This window comes from Hyperolius riggenbachi, chromosome 5 (genome assembly GCF_040937935.1).
Source record: "Hyperolius riggenbachi isolate aHypRig1 chromosome 5, aHypRig1.pri, whole genome shotgun sequence".
In the NCBI taxonomy this organism is placed as follows: Eukaryota; Metazoa; Chordata; class Amphibia; order Anura; family Hyperoliidae; genus Hyperolius; species Hyperolius riggenbachi.
This window is the reverse complement of record NC_090650.1, coordinates 59,592,452-59,617,504: the sequence shown is the minus strand read 5'-3', so window position 1 is coordinate 59,617,504 and position 25,053 is coordinate 59,592,452. Positions and strand designations below refer to the sequence as shown.

The 25,053-nt window shown below is 47.0% G+C and overlaps 2 long non-coding RNA genes across 3 annotated transcripts in view; one reads left to right on the top strand and one right to left on the bottom strand.

Annotated features, from left to right (window-relative positions):
* Positions 1-25,053, bottom strand: part of LOC137519624 (uncharacterized) — a 346,634-nt gene that overhangs the window by 82,601 nt on the left and 238,980 nt on the right. The window lies entirely within an intron of this gene.
* Positions 16,196-21,187, top strand: LOC137519623 (uncharacterized). Its single transcript, XR_011021037.1, has 3 exons — positions 16,196-16,274; positions 18,280-18,571; positions 20,938-21,187. It is a non-coding gene; the product is annotated as an uncharacterized lncRNA (long non-coding RNA).

Below are 25,053 nucleotides of genomic sequence, written 5' to 3'. Positions count from 1 at the left end.
AATGCATCCATATTACAAAAAAAATGCATTCAATGGAAACTACTCAATTGAAATTGCATTGGGCCAATCAGAGAATGCAGAGTCAACTTGGAAGTATTTGGCCAATCAGAGAATGCAAAAAATGACCAAAAAAAGACTCCTCGGAAATTAGAAATCCACGGAAACAGTAGTTATGCAGTATTCAAACAATCCACTCTCTGGTTATCAAATAATTCTTGCCACTTTTTGTTATTCTTCCAACCAGGGGCGTAGCAACAGTCATAGCAGCTGTATTAAGCAGTACTTAATGTATTCATCATCAACTTACTTGTGTTTCTCCACCCTCTTACTTTGTCTCACTGCAGGGGCGGACTGGCCCGGGGGGACGGGTGGCATTCTCCCCCCGGGCCGCCGCCACCTCAATCGATCAGGGCCGGTGCGGTGTTGAAAAAGTTTAGAGCAGCTCCGCAGCCACTCGATTCAGCCCCGCCCCCAGCAGCCCACTGCTGTTCTGATAGGCTTACTCAGTATGGCCAGGGAGCAGGGCATTGGCTGAAAGCTCCTGCTTCTCCCGGCATCCTCTCATTGTCTCATCTCACAGACTGCGTGTATGTGTGTAGGCTCCGCCCCCCGGCCTGAGGAGACCACGCTGAGACACACTTGCCAGGCTGCTGTGTGATGTGCAGTCATGGGGAGAAGCAGCCAGGGCCCCAGAGAAGAGAGACACCACACTGCACTGGGAGAGAATCAGATGCATGGCTGGGAATTTCTTCTGCTGCTGTGACTCTGCATGCCTGTAAGTTTCTGACACCCCTCCCCCACTCCACAGCATTAGGTAGCCCGTTTTTCCCCTCCCCCTCTATAGAGGTACCATATCTCCCAGCAGGTTCCCCCCATAGAGGCACTACTGTTCCCAGCATGTCCCTCCCCTCCATAAAGGCACCACAAGTCCCAGCATGTTCCTTTCCCTCAAAAGAGGCACCAAAGCTCCCAGGAAGTCTCCCCCTCCCCAATAGAGGCACTACTGTTCCCAGCATGTCCCTCCCCTCCATAGAGGTACCACAAGTCCCAGCATGTCCTTTTCCCTCAATAGAGGCACCAAATCTCCCAGGAAGTCTCCCCCTCCCTTATAGAGGCACTAAAGCTACCAGCATGACCCCCCCCCCCCCCCCATGGAGGCACCATAGCCCCATCAAGTCTTCCCCCTATAGAGGCACTACTGTTCCCAGCAGGTCTCTTACCCTCAAAAGAGTTACCACAGACCCCAGCAAGCTCCTCTCTATAAGCACCACGGCTCCCGTCATGCTCCTTGCCTTCCCTAGAGGCACCACAGGTCCCAGCATACCCCTACTCCATATATTGTTGGGTTGTTCCCCAGGGCCCCACAGCTGGTTGCTGAGCCCCCCTTGGTCTCCCCAAATTGAATAGTGGACCCCCGGAGCCTCTGCTGAGTGCCCCCCGCGCTCAGCTGTGTGCTAACGTCTCCATCTTCACAGGCACCTTATCTCAGTGACCCAGCAGCACATAGGTGTGTACATGTCACCAGGTCATGGAGATGAGGTGCCTGTGAGGATGAAGCACACAGATGGAGGGAGCCCGCTGGCTGGACAGGTGAGTGTGCGCCACTGTAAATACTCTACAGGGGCACCAGGGGAACATTATTCACATTGAAAAAAGCCTGGGGAGCCCTGGGGGCTATCTAATTCTATATGGAGGAGGAGAGGCATGCTGGGAGCTGTGGTTCCTGCTTTGGAAGGGGAGGAGCATGATGGGAGCTGTAGTGCCTCTATGGAGTGGGAGAGGTATGCTGGGAGCTGTATCTGTACTCCGCATGCGCAAGTAACATCCACACATGCCCAGTCAAATGGAGTGCTTTTACATGAATGAAAAGAGCCATGCACAAGTGCCTTAGTTCTCCTGGGCATGTGTGGGCCTCATTTGCACATGCCCAGTATGGACATGCTTTCCCACGGTCAAGCTTCTGCACTGAAGAAACCTATGTGACCATTTCCCTGTACTGTCACTGCCGTTAGATGGGGTATTGTGAAATACTGAAGGGAGGGGACAGGCAGTGTAGCTTTAAGGCTGGTACACACAATGCTATATTCCATCAGAACCACAGGTCGAATTGATAATGTCCGGCATGTATGATCTGCTCCCTATCGAGAACGGGATCGTTTTTTTTTTTTTTTTTTGTAGTACTAATCTGAAAATCGATCCCATTCTTGATCAGGAACAGATCAGACATGCCGGAAATTATTGATTTGACCCATCAATCTGACGGAAAATAGCATTGTGTGTACTAGGCATTATGAACCTGCTTCATTTAGGGACACTGGGCACCAATGACTTAGGGGGTGCGGCTGGTGGTGGCTGCATTAAGCCCATGACTGAGGGGACTCTGGCTGCACCCAACACTGCACTGAGCAGAGGAGGAGACACTCACTGCTATACTACTGTGCTCCCCTGTATGCAGAGTAGCAGCACAGCAGTCTCAGCTCATCCAGCTAGATGTCTGTCCTCTGTAGCGGCCACCTGCTCACTACGACTTGGTTATCCTGAACATCGCCTGATTACACACAATGTGCAGGAGATGGAGATAGACAGAGAGCAGACAGCCACTAGCTGTGGAGGAAGGACACATTGCTGGAGGAGGTAAGACTGTCAAGCACCACTGCTGCACCACTACTCTGTTTATACAGGAGAAGAGTGGGAGGGTGACCACTAGGGGAGCTAAATGAGGATAGGGGACCACTAAACAACCAAACCAGGGCTTACTGTAAAGGGGAGAGGGGACCACAAGATCATTAGGGAAAGTTATATGGAGATCAAGGGACCATAAGACCACCAGGGAATACCTTGAGGGAGATTTTTTAGTATTTATAAAACGTCTTTTGCAGCGTTCTACAGAGTACATAGTCATGTTACTGATTGTCCGCAGAGGAGCTCACACTCTAATACTACCATAGTCATAGTCTAATGTCCTACCAGATTATTATTATTATGTATTTATACAGCACTGACATCTTCTGCAGCACATTGCAAAGTACATAGTCATGTCACTGACTGTCCTCAGAGGAGCTCACACTCTAATCCCACCATAGTCATAGTCTAATGTCCTCCCATATTATTATGTATTATATAGCACTGACATCTTCTGCAGCACATTACAGAGTACATAGTCATGTCAGTGACTGTCCTCAGAGGAGCTCACACTCTAATCCTACCATAGTCTTATGTCCTACCATATTAATAGTATATATTATATAGCACCAGTGGCGGACATACGGCCGTGCAGGCCGTGCCGCCGCACGAGGGCCCCTGAAGTTCCGTTTTCTTCAGGGGCCCATTAAGTATTTTTTTTTTTAATATATATATATTTTTTATTATTTTTTTTCCCCGGAGGGCCCCGACTCCTATCCTCCCTCCCTCCCTCACCTCGGGGGGCCCCCTCCCGGTATGCGCGGCGGGAGAGCGGCAAATCCGGGTCTCCAGGCATGCGCTAGAGGGCTCAGCCGCTTGGTCTCCAATATGTCGACAGAGTTGGAGACATATTGGAGACCAAGCGGCTGAGCCTCTAGCGTCTGCCTGGAGAGCCCTGAAGACTTCCTGTATTTGCCGCTCTCCCGCACCGCATATCGGGAGGGGGGCCCCTCGAGGTGAGGGAGGAAGGAAGGAAGGGAGGGAGGGAGGGTGGAAGGAAGGGAGGGAGGGAGGGTAGGAGTCGGGCCCCCCACCCGGATAGGTACTCAAAGGGCTACCTGCCTACCCACCCGGCTACCTAACCACCTACCCACCTGGCTACCTACCTACCCACCCACCAGGCTTCCTACCTACCTACCCACCTGATTACCTAACCACCCACCAGGCTTCCTACCTACCTACCCACCCGGCTACCTAACCACCTACCCACCCGGCTACCTACCCACCCACCAGGCTTCCTACCTACCCACCCGGCTACCTACCCACCCACCAGGCTTCCTACCTAACCACCCACCCGACAACCTAACCACCCACCCGGCTACCTAACCACCCACCAGGCTACCTACCCACCTACCCACCCGGCTACCTAACCACCTACCCACCCGGCTACCTACCTACCCACCCACCAGGCTTCCTACCTACCCACCCGGCTACCTACCCACCCACCAGGCTTCCTACCTACCTACCCACACGGCTACGTAACCACCCACCAGGCTTCCTACCTACCTACCCACCCGGCTACCTAACCACCTACCCACCCAGCTACCTACCCACCCACCAGGCTTCCTACCTACCCACCCGGCTACCTACCCACCCACCAGGCTTCCTACCTAACCACCCACCCGACTACCTACCCACCCACCCGGCTACCTACCCACCCACCCGGCTACCTACCCACCCACCAGGCTACCTACCCACCCGGCTACCTACCTACCCACCCGGCTACCTAACCACCTACCCACCCGGCTACCTACCCACCCACCAGGCTTCCTACCTACCTACCCACCCAGCTACCTACCCACCCACCAGGCTTCCTACCTACCTACCCACCCGGCTACCTACCTAACCACCCACCCGGCTACCTACCGGGCTAGTTACCAACCTACCCACCAGGCTACCTACCCACCCACCCACCCGGCTACCCACCCACCAGGCTACCTACCTACCCACCGGGCTAGTTACCAACCCACCCACCAGGCTACCTACCCACCAGGCTACCTAGCTACCAACCCACCCAACCACCCATGGGAGCTGAGCGCCGGATGGAGGCTGGGACAGGAGGTCTGCTGCTGCAGGTGAGTAAATGTTTTTGTTTTTTTTATTTATATTAGCAGGTGTATGTTCTGGGCAGGTCTGCCACATGATTGCATGTATTTTCTGGGCATATCTGCCGACATGATTGCACGTATTTTCTGGGCATATCTGCCGACATGATTGCACGTATTTTCTGGGCATATCTGCCGACATGATTGCACGTATTTCCTGGGCATATCTGCCGACATGATTGCACGTATTTTCTGGGCATATCTGCCGACATGATTGCACATATTTTCTAGGCATATCTGCCGACTTGATTGCACGTATTTTCTGGGCATATCTGCCGACATGATTGCACGTATTTTCTGGGCATATCTGCCGACATGATTGCATGTATTTTCTTGGCATATCTGCCGACTTGATTGCACGTATTTTCTGGGCATATCTGCTGACTTGATTGCACGTATTTTCTGGGCATATCTGCCGACATGATTGCACGTATTTTCTGGGCATATCTGCCGACATGATTGCACGTATTTTCTGGGCATATCTGCCGACATGATGTGTATTTTCTTGAGAAAACCTGCACAATTATGTGAATTTTCTGGGGAAAGGGTCACCAAAACTTGGGCCCACTGTCTTTGCGTTGCACTTTTCAAGGGAACCTGAGCTGAGAGTAATCTTGAGGCTGCCATATTTCTCTCCTTTTAAGAAATACCATTTGCCTGGCTGCCGTGCTGGTCCTCTGCCTCTTATTCTTTCAACCATAGACCCTGAACAAGCATGCAGCAGGTCAGGGGTTTCTGACAATATTGTCAGAACTGAGAAGATTAGCTGCATGCTTATTGCTGGTGTAATTCAGTTTATTACTGCAGCCAAACAGATCAGCAGGGCCGCCAGGCAACTAGTATTGTTTAAAAGGAAATAAACCCTCACCCCGGGTTCGCTTTAAGTTACAGTTAGCTCCGCCCTCATTCGGTCATTGCCACGCCCATTTTTTGCCGCGGCTCTATCCACACCGCGACGCGCTTTGCGCGCCGCAGGTTGTAGCCACCCCCATATTTTGAAGGTCGTAGGGGGCCCACAATTACAATTTTGCACAGGGGCCCACTGCTGGCTGTGTCCGCCACTGTATAGCACTGACATCTGCAGCATTGTAGAGTACATAGTCATGTCACTGACTGTCCTCAAAGGAGCTCACAAGCTAATCCCTACCATAGTCATATGTCTATTGTAGTCTAGAGCCAAATTAGGGGTAAGCCTTTTAACTTATCTGTATTTTTTTTAATGTGGGAGGAAACTAAAGTGCCCAGAGGAAACCCACATAGACAAAGGGAAAACCTACAAACTTAATGCAGATAGTACCCTCAAAGGCCCAAAGTGCAACAAGAAAATGTCCCCCACACAATTACACCCCCAGCCTGAAATGCTGACAGGAGGCAAGATGGATGCATGCTTTCTTAACGTAAATGCAAAATGTATTGTTGCTTTAAACTACCATTGAAACATATCTTTATTGCGTGGAAATGTATTTGGGCTGGGGATTCCGTGACCGGGCCTCTAGGTTGTGTTTTCCCCCCAGGCCAAATGGTCCCAGTCCTCCCCTGTCTCACTGTCCATGAAATATGGACAGTGTTACTTGCATGAGAATGTAAATTGCCCAGTCGACCCTAATGGTGCACTATGGGGGCGAATCGAACTTCCGGTAAAGTTTGCAGTTCTAAGCAATCTCGAGCCCCTGGAAGCTCGCCGGCGAACCGTTCGGGCCATCTCTACCCGTGGCTCCGGTCCTGCTTTCAGATGTCTGCTCTTCTTCAGCTGCATCCTCCATTGTCCAGGGACACTGTGCAATAAGCTACATAGCTCCACCTCCTCCGTACTCCTTGTGCTGATTACTGTTGTAAAGTTAGCGGCGTGACCCCATGCATCACCTTGGTGCATGTGCAGCACTAGGCAGTGCTAGGCGGCCGGAGCAGGTATAGTATTCCCTGCACACTCTGCATAGCTTTATTCCGTATGTTTGTAATAATAATAGACCACCTGGCAGGTCTGTGCGAGGTCGTGATGATGTGATTTCGTGTACCCCTTGTAACGATTGTGGAACTTTCCCCGTGATCAGCGCACAACGCGTGCGCTGACACGGCGGAAATCCTCCACAAGCGTATAATTTGCAGGAACCCAGCAAAAGGTGCTACGCACCTGTAGAGGGAAAATTCCTGTCGGCAGATGGCGCTGGGGAGTGCAGAGGAACCAATCCTCTGTACCTCCACAAATGCCAGACAGGAATTGTACAAAACGCAGAACGCAATCGCAAGAGAGGCGATTGCGAATGAGAATGAGCAAAGGGACAGGTTGTATGTGTGTGTGCCAATCCAGTCGCCACCCCGCAACCGCACACACACAACAGCAGATATGAAATAGGAACGCGATCACGAGAGGTGCGATCGCCAGACAAGACACAAGGCAGATCAGAACAGAATACGAGGTTAGCAAAGGCACAGCAAATAATACAATGAGGAGATACGGAAAATAACAAATGCTAGCTAACCGCGAACACCGCACTCATTCGCAACAGTGCACGCGGTTATGCGCGGTCTCCACGTGATAAGCACAATAGAGACAAGCACGCCTAACTAACCATTAACAGACAAACATGAAACAGAGGACGCGAGCGCTTGCTTAAGGGTTACCTCACCGAGCCTCCAGCAAGCGTAGCAGACAGACACACGAAAACAGGGACAAGCAAGAGATAGGATCCACAGCACTAGCGAAAAGTGGCTAGCGCGATCCAAGTACAGAGTAGCAGAACAGAAGGATCCCCAGCGCCAGCGAAAAGTGGCCAGCGCGATCCCAGAAGACAGAACAGAAGGATCCCCAGCGCTAGCGAAAAGTAGCTAGCGCGATCCCAGGAGACAGAACAGAAGAGATAGCTGGTAGCAACCGCTGCACCAGCTATACTCCAAGAACAGAGATCAGAATCATTTCCTGTCGACCACCTTTGGGACTGGACAATGGCAACAGGCAAGACAAGACAGAACAGGCAATACAGATAATACAACCTGACTGGGCTAGAAGGGGAGCCTAAAGCAACCCCCAGGAATTAACTATACTAGATAGCAATGGCTGACACTCCAGCAGTGTCCATCAGGAACAGACCATGGAAAGGAAATGACCAGCAAAGCCTTCTGGGAAACATAAAGCTCTTATAGTGCCAGTCATCAAAGAAGGCAGGTAGGGTATTTGCATAACGAATGTATGCAAATTCCCCAGCAAGAGAACAGACCAGAAACTTGCAATGGAAAGACAGGTCTCTGTTCCAGAGACCTGCAGCCCACAGACTAGAGGAATGGACAAACAGCTGTCTGCCTGTGCAGCCAGCTGAGCGGATCATCACACCCCTGGACCAAAGTACAGTGCTCAGAAGAAGGCACGTCCCATCAACTCCTAAGATTGTCAGGACGTGGTTGACTATTTAACACAGAACACCTCATCTTCTGCAGCCACCAGCGCTACTCCAAGTACCACATTTGCGACATTTGACAGTTCGCAGGAGTTTTTTGGTGGGGAATTCACTGATGCACAGCCATTATTGTTACAACCAGATGAAGGCGCTAAGCAAGTTACACCACCTCACATGTCTGAGTTAGGCGACACTATGGACATAACGTGTGCAGAGGGGGATGATGAAGTACCTGCTGTTGGTGCAGTTTTGGAGGTGTCTGAGGCACGCGAAGCTGGGCAGGATGATTATGATGATGATGATGATGATACGGATCCCACGTATGTTCCCAATAGAGGAGATGAACAGGAAGACAGTTCAGAGGGGGAGTCAGAGAGGAGTAGGAGGAGACGAGTTCCTGAAAGAAGCAGAGGAAGCTCATCGTCAGAAACAGCTGGTGGCAGTGTCCGGCACCATGTATCGCCACCTATTTACAGCCAGCCAACATGCCCTTCAACATCAGCTGCTGATGCCACCATAGTGCCATCACCCCAGGGTGGCTCAGCGGTTTGGAAATTTTTTAGTGTGTCTGCCTCAGATCGGAGCAATGCCATCTGCTCTCTCTGCCTCCCAAAAATTCAGTCATGGAAAGTCTAACACCCACGTAGGGACAAGTGCCTTACGAAGGCACATGGAGAAAAAGCACAAACTGCAATGGCAAGAGCACCTGAGCAAAAGCAGCACACAAAAGAAAAGCCACCTGCCTTCTCCTCCTCTTCCTCCTTCAGGTGCAGCATCTTCAGCCGCTTTCTCCCTTGCACCTTCACAGCCACTCTCCTCCACTCTGCCTCTGCCCTTGAGCGGTTCCTGCTCCTCTGCTTACAGCAGCCAGGTGTCCGTGAAGGAAATCTTTAAGCAGAAGAAGCCAATTTCTGCCAGTCACCCCCTTGCCCGGCGTCTGACAGCTGGCTTGGCGGAACTGTTAGCTCGCCAGCTGTTACCATACCAGCTGGTGGACTCTGAGGCCTTCCGTAAATTTGTGGCCATTGGGACACCGCAGTGGAAGATACCAGGCCCCAATTATTTCTCTAAAAAGGTGATAACCAAACTGTACCATGAAGTGGAGAGGCAAGTGGTGTCATCTCTGGCACACAGCGTTGGGTCAAGGGTCCACCTGACCACGGACGCCTAGTCTGCCAAGCACGGTCAGGGCCGCTACATTACTTACACAGCCCATTGGGTCAACCTAGTGACCAATGGCAAGCAGAGAGTACGTGGCTGTGCAGCGGACCAACTTGTGACACCTCCATGGCTTGCAGGCAGGCCTCCTGCCACCTCCTCTCCTTCTCCTCCTGCTACATCCTCTTTGCTATCGTCCTCCTCCTCCCCCTTGGCTGAATGGCAGTTCAACTCTACTGGTGCTGCAATCTCCTCTCCAGCTACACAGCCCCATCTCCCCAGGGCCTATGCTGCATGCCAGGTACGATGGTGTCACGCCATCTTAGACATGTCTTGCCTCACACTGGAGCAGCTCTTCTGGCTGCTCTTAACAAACAGGTGGATCAGTGGCTTACCCTGCACCAGCTGGAGATCGGCAACGTGGTGTGTGACAAGGGCAGCAATCTCCTTTCCGCTTTGAATTTGGGAAAGCTGACACATGCACCCTGCATGGCACATGTGCTGAATCTAGTCATTCAATGATTTGTGTCAAAGTACCCAGGCTTAGAGGACGTCCTGAAGCAGGCCAAGAAGTTGTGTGGGCATTTCAGGCAGTCTTACATGGCCATGGCACGCTTTGCAGACATTCAGCGGAGAAACAACTTGCCCTTGAGACGCTTGATATGTGATAGCCCGACTCGCTGGAATTTGATCCTGGTCATGTTCTCTCGCCTGCTAGAACAGGAGAAAGCCTTCACCCAGTACATGTACAATTACAGTAAAAGGACACAATCTGGGGAGATGGGGATGTTCTGGCCCATCAACTGAACACTGATGCGAAATGCATGAAGGCTCCTGCGGCCGTTTGAGGAGGTGGCCAACCTGGTGAGTCGCAGTGAAGGCACCATCAGCAATAATACGGTCATTGCTTCATTGTGGACAGACCAAATTTGATCAGCTGGACAGTCACTGTTCTGTCATTTCGCTACCTCAGCCCGGCGACCATATGGGCTCGAAAGCCGCCATCACCTGCACTATGGTGCGCACCAGTCCAGCATGGCCATCACTACACAAACAGCTGTTTGCAGTCACTGCATACCTTTCACTGCATCTGTGACTGCACATTGTATTATACCTGGCAGTCAGTGCATACCTTTCACTTGAATGGATGGCAGACTTGCCCTCCATAACAGATTCTCGTTACAGGTAGTACATTCGATCAGTGTCATATACAGCAGGGCCTCGAAAGTCCTCCTGTATTGTTATTTTTGGTCACTACTTCGGGACGTGCATGCCATGTCTGCTGCCTTCCTTGGATGTGTGGTAGCCGTTCCTGCTCCTTTGCCCACAGCGTGCCTGCTGCCTTCCTTGGATGTGTGGTGGTAGCCGTTCCTGCTCCTTTGCCCACAGCCTGCCTGCTGCCTACCTTGGATGTGTGGTGGTGGTAGCCGTTTCTTAGGCTCCCACTCTGGACCGGAATCGAACCAGGATTCCCGGCCATTACCAGTGGTCACTCACAATGGCAGACTTGCCCTCCATAAAATATTTCATTGCAGGTACTGAACAGCAAGCAGAACAAGTATTTAAAAAAATAGATGTAAGCTTTAACAATGGTAGAGAAAGAACCATCGAAAGTTGATAAGGCAGTCAGACATTGCCTGATATCACTGAGGAAGAGCAATCCCGCCATGGTGCGCACCAGTCCGGCACGGCCGTCAATACTCAAACAGCTGTTTGGGGTGCGTTGTAGATGCAGTAGTAAGCAATGTTGCTATTTTTGCAGATGATACAAAATTGTGCAGAATCATCAACTCTCAGGAAGATAGTGTCATATTGCAACAGGATCTGGATAGGATGGCTATATGGGCACATACATGGCAGATGAAATTCAATGTTGACAAATGTAAAGTCATGCATTTTGGTCGTACCAATGGTCTAGCACCATACAAAATAAATGGGATACAGTTGGGAACATCAAACTTGGAGAAGGACTTAGGAGTACTCATCTACAACAAGTTAAATAATCGTACTCAATGCCAAGCCGCTGCAGCTAAAGCGAACAAAATTTTGGGATACATTAAAAGGGAAATAAAAACTCGAGATGCTAGCATAATATTGCCCCTGTTTAACTCTCTAGTAAGGCCACATCTGGAATATGGAATTCAGTTCTGGGCACCACATTACAAAAAAGATATTGCAGTTTTAGAGCAGTTGCAGAGACGAGCTACAAAATTGATACGTGGGATGGAAGGTCTCGCTTACCAAGAAAGGTTAGATAAACTGGGTTTATTTAGTCTAGAGAAAAGACGCCTTAGAGGAGATCTAATTAACATGTATAAATACATCAGAGGGCAATATTGGCGGATGAGCTTTTTGTCCCTAGGCCTTCTCAAAGGACTAGAAGACATGAGGTGCGCATGGAGGAAAAACGGTTTAGCCATCTATTTAGGAAAGGGTTCTTTACAGTAAGAGTGATTAAGATGTGGAATGCATTGCCACAGGAAGTCGTTATGGCAAACTCTATACCTGCATTTAAAGGGGGCTTAGATGCTTTCCTTGCGTTGAAAGACATCCATGGCTACAATTACTAGGTTATGCCTAATGATGTTGATCCAGGGATTTTATCTGATTGCCATCTGGAGTCAGGAAGGAATTTTTCCCTTTTGGGGCTAATTGGACCATGCCTTGTGGGGTTTTTTTCGCCTTCCTCTGGATCAACAGGGGTATGTGGGGGACGGGCTGGAGTTGTACTTTGTACTGGTTGAACTCGATGGACGTATGTCTTTTTTCAACCAAAATAACTATGTAACACAGTGAGTTTGGTGTGTCAGTGTGAAGCAGTACTCTAATTACACTCCCTGATTGATGTATACACATGCAAGATGTTTTAAAGCCCTTTAGGCCTGCAATTTAGCATTCAATGTGATTTCTGCCCTTAAAACGCTACTTTGCGTCAAATCCAGATTTTTCCCCGGGACTTTTGGTGTCTATCCCACTCCGCCATGCCCCCCTCCAGGTGTTAGATCCCTTGAAACATCCTTTCCATCACTTTTGTGGCCAGCATAAATGTTTCTAGTCTTCAAAGTTCGCCTCCCCATTGAAGTATACCCAGTTCGCGAACCGAAAATCGGAGGTTCAGGCCATCTCTAGCCACGGGTAGAGGAGTGTGGCGGCAGGAGCAGGCATAGTATTACATTGTTAGTGCAGTGTAGTTTATTGCAGTGTTAGTACACTATAGTTTAGTGCAGTGCAGTGTAGAGTAGTGCAGTGTAGTGTATTTCTGTGTAGCTTAGTTGGTAGAGCAGTGATTAGTGTAATGTAGTGTGTAGTGTAACGGGTGGGGGCAGCAGGGATTAGTGTAGTGTAGCTGGGCAGTGTAGCTTTGATAGTGCAGACAATGGGGGTGGGGGGTGGATAAAAGTTCTATAAGACGCCCCTGCACTATAGACACACCTAGGTTTAGTTTTTTTTTGTTTTCCTGATTTTTGCCCTCTAAACTTGGTGGCTCTGCTATGCCAAAAATACAGTAATTGGTTTCCCCCAAATTTAGTCCTTGGTAGAGTTTAGCAGGGCTTTATGAATTGTCAACGAAAATCAACATTTTAGCCGCAGGGAAACAAACACACACTGACAGCCTGTGCTAAAAATACACACGGTGCCGTGTTGTCAGAGCCAGAAGTAGCAGGGGATAATGTACATGGATGTTACATGTCTGCCACCCGTTTACTTTAAGGAATAGCTTATCACACTGAGCCGAGTGATTGGAGGTTTGGAATTATAAAAGTTATTTCTGTCCATTCTCCCCCATTCTCAGGGGCCTCAATGTCTCTTTCCCGCACACACTAGTGAGCAAGAATGACACAGTATCGTACTGAATTCCACAACTACTGGGGAATGGCAACATCTATAGTTGAAGGCAATGACAACAAGAGCCACAACAGTGTGATTGTCTGGCACTGTCCACACAGCAGCATGGGAACGTGAGCTGGGAAATCACACTACACCATCATTTTGTGGTGACTGTTGGTTTAGTAAAATACTACTTTTTCTTAAGTTAATGCAGCTCTGTAAATCAACTACTTCATTTGCAAAAACAAATTGTTTTTATTTTTTTGCTAGTCAAAATAATCCTAGCATGAGAAAGATGAGGAAAAAAGTCAGATGTCTGTGATTTGCTGCAGACTAGGGAAAAGCTATAAATCTATATAAATGGGACCACACACACTATACAATTTTTTAATTTCATTTTTTTTTCAGATGTGTGTACAACAGGCCCTGCCCCCTGACCTCAAAAAAAATCAAAGGGAGAATCGCACACCACAATAGAGGTGCTGGGCCGTTGTAAACTGCAAACGAAAAATCGGGAAGGTCCACACACTCAATTGATCCAAGATCAAGGTTTATTCAACCAATGTGACACAAGTCCACTCCATAAACCAATGGAGTGGACTTGTGTCACATTGGTTGAATAAACCTTGATCTTGGATCAATTGAGTGTGTGGACCTTCCCGATTTTTTTCTGCCCCCTGACCTCCTCTGGTGCCTGGCTGGCGGGTCATTTTGGCCAAGCACTGGCTGATAGCATTGTCTTCTACACTCAGCCTGCCTGCCCTGTGTTCTCCATTGTGTGTTGCTCAGTTGGCCATCTATGCCTCAGCCCCACCCAGCCATCTATGCCTCAGCCCCACCCAGCCATCTATGCCTCAGCCCCACCCAGCCATCTATGCCTCAATCCAACCCAGCCATCTCTGCCTCAGCCCCACCCAGCCATCTCTGCCTCAGTCCATCCCAGCCATCTCTGCCTCAGTCAATCCCAGCCATCTCTGCCTCAGTCCATCCCAGCCATCTCTGCCTCAGTCCATCCCAGCCATCTCTGCCTCAGTCCATCCCAGCCATCTATGCCTCAGTCCATCCCAGCCATCTATGCCTCAGCCCCACCCAGCCATCTATGCCTCAGCCCCAACCAGCCATCTATGCCTCAATCCAACCCAGCCATCTCTGCCTCAGCCCCACCCAGCCATCTATGCCTCAGCCCCACCCAGCCATCTCTGCCTCAGCCTCACCCAGCCATCTATGCCTCAGCCCCACCCAGCCATCTCTGCCTCAGCCCCAACCAGCCATCTATGCCTCAATCCAACCCAGCCATCTCTGCCTCAGCCCCACCCAGCCATCTATACCTCAGTCCATCCCAGCCATCTCTGCCTCAGCCCCACCCAGCCATCTATGCCTCAGTCCATCCCAGCCATCTCTGCCTCAGTCCCACCCAGCCATCTCTGCCTCAGCCCCACCCAGCCATCTATGCCTCAGTCCATCCCAGCCATCTTTGCCTCAGCCCCACCCAGCCATCTCTGCCTCAGCCCCACCCAGCCATCTCTGCCTCAGCCCCACCCAGTCATCTATGCCTCGGTCCCACCCAGCCATCTATGCCTCAGCCACACCCAGCCATCTATGCCTCAGTCCATGCCAGCCATCTCTGCCTCAGCCCCACCCAGCCATCTATGCCTTAGTCCATCCCAGACATCTCTGCCTCAGCCCCACCCAGCCATCTATGCCTTAGTCCATCCCAGCCATCTCTGCCTCAGCCCCACCCAGCCATCTCTGTTTCAGCCCCACCCAGCCATCTATGCCTCAGTCCATCCCAGCCATCTTTGCCTCAGCCCCACCCAGCCATCTATGCTTCAATCCAACCCAGCCATCTATGCCTCAGCCCCACCCAGCCATCTATGCTTCAATCCAACCCAGCCATCTATGCCTCAGCCCCACCCAGCCATCTATGCCTCAGCCCCACCTAGCCATCTATGATTCAATCCAACCCAGCCATCTATGCCTGAGTCCCACCCAGCCATCTATGCTTCAATCCAACCCAGCCATCTATGCCTGAGTCCCACCCAGCTATCTCTGCCTCAGCCCCACCCAGCCATCTATGCCTCAATCCAACCCAGCCATCTTTGTATGGACTTATGTTCGACAACTGGGCTAATACATTCAACAGATGGAAATCTTTAACTCTTATTTGCCAGTTTCCGTCAGAATCACCAGTGGCGTTGCAATAGGGGGTGCAGACGCGGCAACCGCCCCAGGGCCCCTTTTTCATTGGTGCTATGCTGGTTATGAATACCTCTATTTGTGCATTTCATAGTAGTAATCCTACTAAACATGTCCTTACTCTGATTAAACTTCTCTGACACTGAAATTCTCCTTGGTAGGTTTAGGGGGCTCCATATTATTATTATTATTGTATTTATAAAGCGCTAACATATTACGCAGCGCTGGACAATAAATATATACAATGATACAAGGATGACAGACATAACAAGGTTATACAACATAGAACAAAGTTATACATGCAAATTGTACAAAATACATGATCATGCAATATGGGCTGGTTAGGTAGGCCCAGTAATACAAGTACAGGCTGTCATAGGACATGAGCACATGATCCTGTAGATTACACTAGGGAATGGAGGACCCTGCCAGAGGCTTATAATCTAAAGGGTGGGGTGGAAACACTAGGTTCTATATCAATAGAGTGCTTGGGGCCCCATGTAAAACTCGCACTGGGGCCCAATCTCCTTAGCTACACCCCTGAGAATCACTATGAAAGGCGTGTTTTATGTGAATACAAAAACAAATTATTGAAGCTGACATAAGATTTGTCTCCTATGCCTTGCAATATACTAAGCAGCACTACATGCAATACATTTTTATCAACAAAAGCAGAAAAGAAATAAAGTTGTCAGCCTGTTTCCCAATAACTATACATTTCCTTTTAGTGATCACTATAACATATCAGGGTAGATTAATAAAAATGCAAAGTGCAAGTAAAAATAACTCATCAGTTAGCCTCTGTAACGGTAATTCAGCAGGTATACTCTGCCAGCATATTATATGAGAAAACAGACTGCCAACACGTGGGAATTCCTATAGGTTTGGTGCAAAGGCTTTTGGGTATTTGTAGGTACATTTACCTTTTTTTTTTTTTCAAATGTTTCATTATCAATTCCCTTTAATTCACTTATGATCTATGAACTGACATGGAAAGTAAACATATAAATAAATGTAAAAGCTTTTCAAATCCCGAAACTCCTTTCATCAGATCAGTGAGATCTGATTAGGCCAATTGTGTGTTTTGTATGCGCTTTATGTCTGCTGCTTATTTAGTTCACTTGAGCTTATTGACTTGAAATGTGATCTGAATCGTGCATGATTTCAGCGAGGCAGATACTGCGGTGCCTGGCACATGTTCAGAACAGCTTGTTATGTTTAAAAATGTCAGTTCGGAATTCTGATTTTGTTCACTGGAGCCAGTTTATATGGAAAGGGGTGAAGAGAAAGCAGGGGGGAAGGGTTGTTGGCCAATCACACATACCATTTTTTTCTAATTAAAGTGTAACTCCTGGCACAGAATAGGGCAGCTTTCCTCAGCAATTTTCACCCGAGGGCACCCTTCAGGGCCTGAGCCCACTACTGCAGTTGTGTCCGCTTTTCAGTTACACATCAATGTTAGAGATTCTGAAAAGCGGACAGAAGAAGATACAACTGCGTTAGTGGGCTCAGGCCCTCAGGAACTTTACGGATCTTGGTGACACTCTCTATAAAATCTATATCTAGAATTATGTAGCCATCCTGCAAACACGGCTATTCCGTACCTGTATAAAGTGTTACAGTAGGTGAGATATTTGGGGCTAGGGCGTAACAATAGACCCTGCAAGGGATGCAGCTGCAGGGAGGCCCAGAAGCCACAGGGGGCCCCATCCTGAGAGACTGAGAACCATGGGCAAGGAGAGATGCTTTCTGCTCTCTGCACAATTGTTCTAATGACCGCATCTGGTCAGCGACTGATAAGGAATCATACAAAGTTTTGCAGACAAAGATTTGTAGACAGTCCCTATTCAGTGTGCATCAGGCTCTTGTGTACAGCGCCAAGCCCCCTTGGTGGGAGGGGCCCCATCCAAAGTTTTGCAGGGGGGCCCAGTGATTTCTAGTTACGCCCCTGATTTGGGGGGATGCCCATAAAAGTAGATATAATGAATTATATAAAAAGGAGGTCTCTTACCTCCAATGAAGACTTATGTGGGTGGGAAAAAGGAGTCTTTATTAAAAAATGGTTATACTGTAGTTTTTTTTAATAAAGACTCCTTTTCTCCCACCCATGTGAGTCTTCATTGGAGGTAGGAGACCTCCTTTTTTATATACTTTATTATATCTACTTTTATGGGAGCCTCCCCAAATATCTCACCCAGTGCTACCCTACACCTCTACGAGGTGCGGATCCCCACTACTTGTTGTCCCAGTTCACCAGTAGACAGGACCACAGGAGGAGCGACCACCCAGTCCCAGAAGGTTCCAGGATACTGAGCGGAAACGGTTTCTTTTTGCACTTACGGTGGTTGCAGGACTGCAACCCATCTTTGTGAGTATAACTACCCACAATAATTTGCCACTATTAGTCCTAACAATACTGAACCATAAGGGCTCCCGGTCTTCCTTTCTCCATAGGATTAAGGTTATCCATTCCTACATTGAAGGGATCACCTGTCACCTGTACCAATATTGTACAAAATGGGTTAGGCACCACCAGGTGGGTCTTAGGGTTAGGCACCACCGGGGGGGTTAGGGTTAGGCACCACCAGGTGGGTCTTAGGCTTAGGCACCCATGTAGGGGGTCTTAGAGTTAGGCACCACCAGGAGGGACTTAGGGTTAGGCATTGGTAGAGGGAGGGTTCTTTGTGAGAGTAGGGTTAAATTAAGTAGTAGTAAAATATCTGCAACATTTTTCAGCTACATGCAAGACATATACACGATTACACCTAAAATATATGGCTTTGGAATACTTACAATTATTAAAAATAACTTTAGAAACCATTGCTAATTTTAAGCCATATTTCTTTGTAAACCGATATCTTTGGACTCCTTACCGAAAAACAATGATTTCAGCTTTATCCTGCACTCTTTTTTCACAGCACCTCTATTTGATGCACGCAGGACTCCAGTACCTCTGCAGTGTTCAGACTGCCTACAGGACTGGATCATCAACACGTACAATGTGACTGCCAGTTTGAGCAGAGAGATGTGCTCAGCGCGATTGAACGCTTTTGAACACCCATCAGGAGTTATTACCTTCTTTCTCTTTCTAAGTAAAGTCTGGATATGATTATAACATTTTAGCAGCTACAAGATTTCCGAAGAAAGACAAGTCTTGCTGCATAGGGATCTGTAGAAGCATGCTGTCAGCTCATGTAGAGCGGGAACAATGTAAGTTTTCTGCAGTAAAAGGAGAAGGAACTGGCAGGGTGACTCGTGGGAAATTCTGATGTTCTCTAAAAATAATCTGAAACTTTGTAGCTCGTCATTTTGGGCAGACATGATTTCCTGTACACAGGGTGCGGAAAAACAAAACAGATCATGCGGATGTGACCAGGGCTTTTTTTCAAGGTTCAAGTTATTTACTAATACTGTAATTCTAGCTTTCAATTTTATTTCAAAACATTTAAAATAGCGTTCTGAGATGAAACAAGTACAAGCATTAATACTTACCTTGGGCTTCTTCTAGCCTCCTGTGGGCAGTGGGCTTCCTTGCTGTCCTCCCAGGCCACTCCGTTCTCCTGCAGTCAGCTCCCGTAGTTGGTGACTACTGCGCATGCGCAGAACTGGCCTTGGTCGCGCTTCCATGGCCAGGAGCATTCTGTGTCTATGCAGTTACTTAAAGGACCACTATTGCGAAATTTGTAAAATTTAATATACATGTAAACACATTCAAATAAGAAGTACAAATCTTCCACATTAACATGAGCCAAAAATTACTTTTCTCCTATGTTGCTGTCACTTACAGTAGGTAGTAGAAAAATTACAGAACTGATAGGTTTTGAAGTAGCCTCTCCTCATTGGGGATACTCAGAGTTTTCTTTATTTTCAAAACCACTTAGTGAATGACAATTGCTCCGTCTAACTTCCAGAAAAGTGTGAAGCAAGCATGGAGACTGGCCAGCATCTTTGTATAAATCCTTTTCAGGTAGTGTATTTATAAAGAATAAAGGCCATGCTGAGAATCCCCCATGAAGAGATGGACTAGCCCAAAACCTGTCGGTTCTGTGAGATTTGTATTGCCTAATATAAGTGACAGACACGGACACATAGGAGAAAAGTATTTATGGCTCATTTCACTCAGGAAGAAACATACTTATTATTATTATTTGTATGTATTTTAAAGTTTACATTTTTTCGCGATAGCAGCCCTTTAAAGAGGAGCTGTCAGCCATACTATGTCATAAAAAAAAACATGTATAAGTAGATAAATACTTGCTCTACTTACATAACATATGTATTGCACTGTCCACATTTTGATTTTAGTGATTTTTCTATAGTAAAAAAAACAGGAAATCCTTCTTAGGATTCTCCATTTAACTGAGTCTATTTTGAAGCCAATCCTGATGTCATTTCCTCCCTTACTCTACTCTTCCTGATTGTGTATGCATTGCCCGCCCTCCTCCCAGTCTTCAGGCACTCCCACCCAGCTCTGCAATAGAAAGTGTATTGTCTCAGTATGAGAAATATTGGCCAATCAGAGAGGAACAGAGGTGTGTGTGTGGGGGGAGGGGAGACAGGAGGCAAAGAGGCTTCAGCCAATCAAGCTGCATTAGTTAAGTCTGAGGGGAAAGAAGAGAAGCAAAAAAGGACAACCCAGCATGCCCTGCAACTTCCTTTGTTCCGGCAATGTACCAAATAAGAGTCAGGTAAACTGAGGAATGATCATTTATCAACAAGAAAAGTAATAGTGATTTTTAATTTTGGATTGCCCGGTTAGCATCCTTATTACACTTTAAGGCATGCAACTGTGCAGGGCAGGCACAAAGCACTTACAGCCACAGGAGCATGATCAAGGGAGCAGTGGCATAATGACAAATTATGGGGCCCTCCAGAAAAACTTTGATGGGGCCCCCAGTGGTCACACCCTTTCCTTTGCCTACCCCTGATGACCCTCACAGCCTGGGGGCCCCAAACATTCATAAAACAGGTGTGGATATCTTAATCTTCACACCCATAACAAGTATAGCCACAGAAACACCTGATTTGAAGGATGGGTCCCTTTTACCAGAGGGAGTGAAGTAGTATTTGGGGCCCCCTTACAGCTCTGGGCTCCTCTGACTCAGGAACTGCTCCCCTGCAGTTATGCCCCTGCAAGGGAGAATGGACCGGCGCAGGAGGACAGTCCCTCTCTGTCCTCCTGGGCCGCTCCATTCTCCCTTGCAGGGGCATAACTGCAGGGGAGCAGTTCCTGAGTCAGAGGAGCCCAGAGCTGTAAGGGGGCCCCTTACAGCTCTACAGAGGGCTGGAAGAAGCCCCAGTTAAGTATACATGCCTGTACTTTTTTAAGCTCAGGTTTATTTTAAAGCATATTATTTGGAATGTTTTGAAATAAACATCTCAGGTACACTTTAAAGCGGTCTGAAATTCAGCATTTTTGCTTTTGTGCTCAAGTACTATTGCCTGTATATAAATTACAAGTTCCCAAAATACAGTTTATCTGCTCTGAAAGCTGCCACTGCATTTTATTAATACATTTCAATATATAAATACAGCAGCTATCTAGTGAGAATTTCTTATCTGTCTTTGCTTGTCAGCTCAGAACATTTCCATTTCAGCACGTGGCTGGCTGTAACTAATTGTAGCAAGTGAGGAATGTAAACAAAAGAAGATTTTATCACCTCTTCGGATGCGGATCATAAGCTGAAACAGATTTCCACTGCAGAACAAAGTGCTGTGTTTAAGGGGCCGTTTCCACTGTCCCCTCCTATTCACTTCCACATCGGGAGATGCGGAAGTGACACGAATGAGAGCGGACGTAATGTGTAGTCACATCATATCCCTTCGGCTCCCATTTGCTAGTGGAAGCAGGCCTTAGAGGACACCCGAAGCGGAAATAAACTAATGAAATAAACAATTGTATCTATCTTCCTTCTCCTAAAAATGACTTTTAAGATATTCCTCAGTTTTATTTTATGTTTAAATCTACTTTTTAAGTTTTAACTGTTTTATTGTTTTTGCTCAATGACACATTCGTTGAAGTATGCCAGAGCTAAAATCTATGAACTATTGGCCCCTTTTATCTCTTTCCTGCTCTCAGAAGCCATTTTCTGCTAGGAAAGTGTTTTATAGTTGTAATTTCTTATCAGTGAGGGTCACACTGTACTCACTTCCTGTCTGAGTCAGGACTGCGTCAGCCACTTACATAGCTGATATTTAACTATTTCAGTCAGAGAAAGAAAAAAAGGAACACAGCATAGTTATTAGTGTGCTTGGCACTGTACATACCCATGTCTATCTCATCATGTCATACGTCACTTCGGGTATCCTTTAACCGTTTGAATGCTGTTCTGCTACATTTTTTTTTTGTGGTAGTAGATTTTATGCTGTAAATAATCGTTTCGAACAAAGAAGAACAAAGGTTTATTTTTTCCCCTTTTTGCTAAAGTTCCTCTTTAACATTGGAATGCCTTCCATAGCAGAGCCCCCTAAGTGGACAAATGCGTACATAAACCGCCCTGAAACATATTGCAGTTCCATTTCTGTATCATCATAAATCCATTTCCAGTGTCACAGACATGCAAGGTCCAGTATGTGAGATTGATGGGCTTGAAACGCTGGTCAGGCCGGGGCTGAAGACTTAAGCCATCCAGGGAATAGATAATAGAGTTCCACACCTGCACAGTGCGGTGTAATGAACTGCTCACATAGCTGACATCCATCCTGTGACATGCATGTAAATCCCATTGTGAAATCCAGCCATTAGCGGGAGATACCCCTGGACGAATTTGTATTCATACTCAGCATTTACCGGCGGGAACAGATACAGATGGAGCATTATACCATGCAAACATCTGGAGATACCGTTTGCCTCTCGTATTAATATAGAATCTAGATAACCCATATTTATTGCTATAATAAATTATCCATTTAAGCGTTTTAACACAACAGCATTGCAAAAGAGGTGGAATATTTTTTTATTTTTTTTTACATTGGATGGAACGGTCTGATAACAGGGGTATAAACAAATGAACTCATAGCTTATAAATCTTAATTAAATCCAACTGACTAAAACTGGTTGCAGACATTAAATTGTCATGTCATTATGTGATTTTTCATTAGAAACGTGTATGCTTGGTTCATCCAAGAGTTTATGTTTATTACATAGAGGAGGGGGAAAGGAAGGCAGAGATTTCTACCAGACCATGTAGCAGGGAGGGGGTGTGACTGCATTTTTTTATGTGCAGAGGGTGTCACTACACAGGTGCAGAACGCTCCTAGGGTGCGGGAGCATGATGGGAGCGTGCGTGGTCGCACTGTGCCTGCTCCAACTGGCACTGACTGGCTGAAGTTACCAGGAGAATTGCTGAGTATCCAGGAGGCGGTGGACGGCGGCGAGGGAGCAATCAGACCGAAGGGGGCTGTAGGAATCCCCAGGTATGTATGAATTTTTCCTTTTGAGTCATCTCAGGTACATTTTATGCTGCCTCTATGTCCCCTGCCTCCTGTTTTTCCCATGATCCTGCACTCCCAGAGTATATGGCAGATGTACAGTAATCTACTCACCTCCCCGCTGGAGTCTATTACTGTGCAACATTTTTCCACTGCACAGCTGAATCGCAAAATCGCAAATCGCAAGTGATTTTACAATTGCTAGGGTTGCTACTTTATCATAGAAATCATAAGAAGTATTTTCCACTATAGTGATTCAATTTGTAAATCGTAAATTGCAATCGCTTTCTGGAGTGATTTTAAGAGAGATAATGCAATGCAATCGCATAACAAAATTCATGAAAAATCGCAATCACTGGTGTTTGTGATTTGTGATTATGATTGCTAGTGGAAAAGGGCCCTGTGCGACTTCCTCTCTACTCACCAATTTCACAATGAATGAATAGTGAGAAAATATATTGGCAGTAGGGCTGCTCAAATCCGAATCCGGGAGATACCCGGATAGTTGCTATCCGGATATCTCCCAGTAAACCTGTGCGGGGTGGGCGGTGGGGGGTCAAGCTTACCTGTCTGACGTCTTCTTCGTCCGTCCCTGGAGCCTCCCATGTGCATCACGTGACTACAAACACTTCCTCCTTCAACCCGGAAGGAGGAAGCGTTTGTAGTCATGTGACCGCCGCGTGGAGCGCATCGTGGGAGGTGCCAGGGACGGACGAAAAAGACATCAGACAGGTAAGCTTGACCCCACCGCCAACCCCGCATGGGTTTACTGAGATATATCAGGATATCAACTATCCGGGTATCTCCCGGATTCGGATTTGAGCAGCCCTAATTGGAAGTAAATCAGGGATTCAAATTGCTAATACCGTATTCCATGCAAAATTTCAGAATTTTGTCAATTGTGGAATTTGCCAATTCCAACAATCCCTCTTGCAATCCAACAATCCACTCCACACAGCAACGTGCTTACAGCTCAGACGCCAAAACTAACAGCACTGAGCTGTGATAACGGCCTTATTCAATTCATTTTTCCTCCGAAGTTTTCTCCTAGGAGATAATTTTTCATCTTTTGTTTAAAATATCTTTTTCAGGACTCTGCAATTGAAAAAGTACCAAAAGTAGATGAAAAAGTGCTGTTAAAAATATTCTGAGAATTTTCTTTCTTGCAGGTGGGTTAAAATGTATCATATGTGTGTTCTTGTTCATTTAAAATAAGAATTTTACACATGCACAGAAGAACAATGTGTTTTGTGGGCTACATCGCTTCCTTCACTGCCTGGCCATATCCACACTGTCATGCCTGTTATTGACCTGAGGAAGTGGGATTGTAGCCCACGAAACACGTTGTCTTTATGTGCATTAAAACTCTTTTTTTTATATACTAGCCTAGATCTTCATATGAGGGTAAGCAAACCTTATTCATTTCCTTTAACATTGTTTTTATACATTGGGCACCTCTCCTCTCCCGTAACGGTTTGTTTACCCTTCTTGAGGGAAGAGACATAGGCCCATATGCAATTCACTTTTTCTCCTGAGTTTTCTCCTCAGAGATATTTTTTTATCTTCAATTTAAATTTTTTTAGCACTTTGGGATGGAAAAAGTACCAGAAAGTAGGTGAAAAATTACTGTAAAAATTATTGTGAGTATTTTTACTCTCTAATCTTTTTAGAGAGATCGACCAAAACATTGTGAAGCCAGTCTACAACCCAAGTGTGGGATGTTGATCTACTCTACTGGTTGATCTACCCAACCCTGGTTCATGAGTATCCTTCCTTTTGATTTATTTTAACTATTTTTGATGTACTACACTATATCGGGCTTCTGCTCTTTTCCTGTGTTTTTTGTTCTACCAAGGCTGCTTGATACACAACTCCTTGTTCTTATCAAGGTAATTGCAGATAGCACATGATACCTAATGTGTTTAGCAGTATTGTTAGTCTACCTATGTTTCTTGCGTGACAGGCACCCTTTAACATAGCTGTACAATATAATCCATTAAAGTCCAAAATGTAAACTGCAGCTGTCTTTCCTGCTTGCTGTCTTGGCAGGGATATTGATCCATGCAGAGCAGAAATGTTCTCTAGCTGAAGTTATCTGTGTTTCTTTGCTCTCAGACGGATGGCTTTACAGAGAGCTACAAAGTCTCTTTGAACACTATTCCCAGAAACAGAACACACAAGTCATTGCATCTCTGGCATTTGGAAACATTTAGAAATGCCTCGAAATGTTATAATATAAAATGATGATTAGCAATGGTTCA